Raw genomic sequence first — 4,122 nt, 5'->3', positions numbered from 1 at the left:
CCACGTTGTATAGCCCAGACGCACTGTCCGAGATGACCAAGGGCAGACCATTTACACTCAGACATTGTTGGATGAAGTTTAAGGGCACAATGCTCGGGACCGCAGACTCGGGTATCATTGAATTTTGACGAGTTTAAAAAACTTGTTGAACATTAAGTTATCTAGGATGTAATATTTATATTTGAAACTATTGTTGCACCGGCGATATTTGCATGCTATTTATGGTTGAATTATGCTAATTTTTATAATTATTTTAAGGGTTGCAAATTTAAGAAATAAGAAAATAGGGCAAACATTTAGCGGACAGGATTGGATAGCCGACTCCTGTATCCGTGTCCGCGGACGTGTCTAGACTAGTCCGCGGACAAAAGTGGTGTCCATTTTGGGGTCAGCGTTGGAGATGCCTTTAGACCTAAATATCGAATCATTTGATTCTCTTGCTTATTTAACTACATAATCCTTTCAATTTTTTTCGTTGTATAAACCTTTTGAGACTGTATGTTTTGATGAAGGTGTGTGAGCTTAGGCTGAATAGTGAAACTTTTGTAGAATAGAATAGAATAGTGACATTTTTTTGAGAACACATGTAATTTTATTCATACTCATAACAATTATAGGTACACTGATTTGGATCTAAAATATAAGAAAACACAAAGTAACTTCTATAACTAAGAATTGTTGAAAATATGCCCTAGAGGCAATAATAAAGTGGTTATTATTATATTTCCTTGTTCATGATAATTTTCTATTGTTCATGCTATAATTATATTAACCGGAAACCGTAATACATGTGTGAATACATAGATCGTAATATGTCCCTAGTAAACCTCTAGTTGACTAGCTCGTTGATCAATAGATGGTCATGGTTTCCTGACCATGGACATTGGATGTCGTTGATAACGGGATCACATCATTAGGAGAATGATGTGATGGACAAGACCCAATCCTAAGCATAGCACAAGATCGTGTAGTTCGTTTGCTAAAAGCTTTTCTAATGTTAAGTATCATTTCCTTAGACCATGAGATTGTGCAACAACCGGATACCGTAGGAATGCTTTGGGTGTACCAAACGTCACAACGTAACTGGGTGGCTATAAAGGTGCACTACATGTCTCTCCGAAAGTATCTGTTGGGTTGACACGAATCGAGACTGGGATTTGTCACTCCGTATGACGGAGAGGTATCTCTGGGCCCACTCGGTGATGCATCATCATAACGAGCTCAATGTGACTAAGGAGCTACCCACGGGATCATGCGTTACGGAACGAATAAAGAGACTTGCAGGTAACGAGATTGAACGAGGTATAGAGATACCGACGATCGAATCTCGGGCAAGTAACATACCGATGGATAAAGGGAATTGTATACGGGATTGATTGAATCCCCGACATTGTGGTTCATCCGATGAGATCATCATGGAACATGTGGGAGCCAACATGGGTATCTAAATCCTGTTGTTGGTTATTGGCCGGAGAGATGTCTCGGCCATGTCTACATGGTTCCCGAACCCGTAGGGTCTACACACTTAAGGTTCAGTGACGCTAGAGTTGTTATGGGAAATAATATGTGGTTACCGAAGGTTCTTCGGAGTCCCGGATGAGATCCCCAACGTCACGAGGAGTTCCGGAATGGTCCAGAGGTAAAGAGTTATATATGAGAAGTCCAGTTTCAGTCGCCAGAATGGTTTCGAAGGTTATCGGTATTGTACCGGGGCCACCGAAAGGTGTCCGGGGGTCCACCGAGTAGGGCCACCTGCCCCGGTGGTCCAAGTGGGCTGAATAAGGGTGGGAACCAGCCCCCTAGTGGGTTGGTGCGTGATACATCTCCAACGTATCTATAATTTTTTATTGTTCCATGCTATCATATTATCTGTTTTGGATGTTTAATGGGCTTTAATTTACCTTTTATATTATTTTTGGGACTAACCTACTAACCAAAGGCCCAGTGCAAATTGCTGTTTGTTTGCCTATTTCAGTGTTTCACAGAAAAGGAATATCAAACGGAATCCAAACGGAATGAAACCTTCGGGAGAGTTATTTTTGGAACAAACGTGATCCAGGAGACTTGGAGTGGGCGTCAAGAAAGAAGCGAGGAGGCCACGAGGCAGGGAGGCGCGCCCAGGGGGGCTAGGCGCGCCCCCCACCCTCGCGGGCCCCTCGCAGCTCCACCGACGTACTTCTTCCTCCTATATATACCCATATACCCTGAAAACATCCAGGAGCACCACGAAACCCTATTTCCACCTCCGAAACCTTCTGTACCCGTGAGATCCCATCTTTGGGCCTTTTTCGGCGCTTTGCCGGAGGGGGAATCGATCATGGAGGGCTTCTACATCAACACCATAGCCTCTCTGATGATGTGTGAGTAGTTTACCACAGACCTTCGAGTCCATAGTTATTAGCTAGATAGCTTCTTCTCTCTCTTTGGATCTCAATACAAAGTTCTCCTCGATTCTCTTGGAGATCTATTCGATGTAATTCTTTTGTCGGTGTGTTTGTCGAGATCCGATGAATTGTGGGTTTATGATCAAGATTATCTATGAACAATATTTGATTCTTCTCTGAAATCTTTTATGCATGATTTAAATATCTTTGCAAGTCTCTTCGAATTATCAGTTTGGTTTGGCCTACTAGATTGATCGTTCTTGCAATGGGAGAAGTGCTTAGCTTTGGGTTCAATCTCGCGGTGTCCTTTCCCAGTGACAGCAGGGGCAGCAAGGCACGTATTGTATTGTTGCCATCGAGGATAAAAAGATGGGGTTTATATCATATTGCTTGAGTTTATCCCTCTACATCATGTCATCTTGCCTAATGCGTTACTCTGTTCTTATGAACTTAATACTCTAGATGCATGCTGGATAGCGGTCTGTAGAGTAATAGCAGTAGATGTAGAATCGTTTCGGTCTACTTGTCGCAGACATGATGCCTATATACATGATCATGCCTAGATATTCTCATAAGTATTCGCTTTTCTATCAATTGCTCGACAGTAATTTGTTCACCCACCATAGAATTTGCTATCTTGAGAGGAGCCACTAGTGAAACCTATGGCCCCCAGGTCTATCTTCCATCATATTATTTCCTTATCAATTTGTTATTTCTATTACCGTTTATTTTGCAATCTTTATTTTCCAATCTATATCATAAAAATACCAAAAATATTTATATTATTATCTCTATCATATCTCACTTTCGTAAGTGTCCGTGAAGGGATTGACAACCCTTTTATCGCATTGGTTGCGAGGTTCTTGTTTGTTTGTGCAGGTACTAGGTGACTTGTGTGTTACCTCCTACTGGATTGATACCTTGGTTCTCAAAAACTGAGGGAAATACTTACGCTACTGTGCTGCGTCACCCTTTCCTCTTCAAGGGAAAACCAACGCATGCTCAAGAGGTAGCAAGATGGATTTCCGGCGCCTTTGTCGGGGAGGTTGAGGGAGTCCTGTACTAAGGGGTCCTCGGGCGTCCGGCCTGTTATCCACGGGCCGGACTGATGGGCTGTGAAGACATGAAGGTTGAAGACTGCACCGTGTCTGGATTGGACTCTACTTGGCGTGGAAGGCAAGCTTGGCGACCAAAGATTCCTTCTTGTGTAACCGACTCCATGTAAACCCTAGATCCCTCAGTGTCTATATAAACCGAAGGGGTAGTCCGGAAAGGACAACACATCTACTCATTACCATACCCACATAGGCTAGACTTCTAGGGTTTAGCCCTTACGATCTCGTGGTAGATCCACTCTTGTAATACTCATATTCATCTATATCAATCAAGCAGGGCGTAGGGTATTACCTCCATAGAGAGGGCCTGAACCTGGGTAAACATCATGTCCCTCGTCTCCTGTTACCATCGATCCTACACGCACAGTTTGGGACCCCCTACCCGAGATCCGCCGGTTTTGACACCGACATTGGTGCTTTCATTGAGAGTTCCACTGTGTCGTCGATAAAAGGCTCGATGGCTTGCCTTGTCATTAAAGACAATATTACCGCAGGGGTAGTTTTGGCCTCGGGCCAAACCCTCCGGCTGGGTGACTTTACTATGATCGCCCATTTGGCCGCGGAGCCGACGATGACCTCTCGGGCCATCAAAAATCCCCTTCGCATCAACTCCGAGCACTCCA

This window comes from Triticum dicoccoides, chromosome 6A (assembly GCF_002162155.2).
Source record: "Triticum dicoccoides isolate Atlit2015 ecotype Zavitan chromosome 6A, WEW_v2.0, whole genome shotgun sequence".
NCBI classification, from domain to species: Eukaryota; Viridiplantae; Streptophyta; class Magnoliopsida; order Poales; family Poaceae; genus Triticum; species Triticum dicoccoides.
This window is presented reverse-complemented; position numbering follows the sequence as displayed.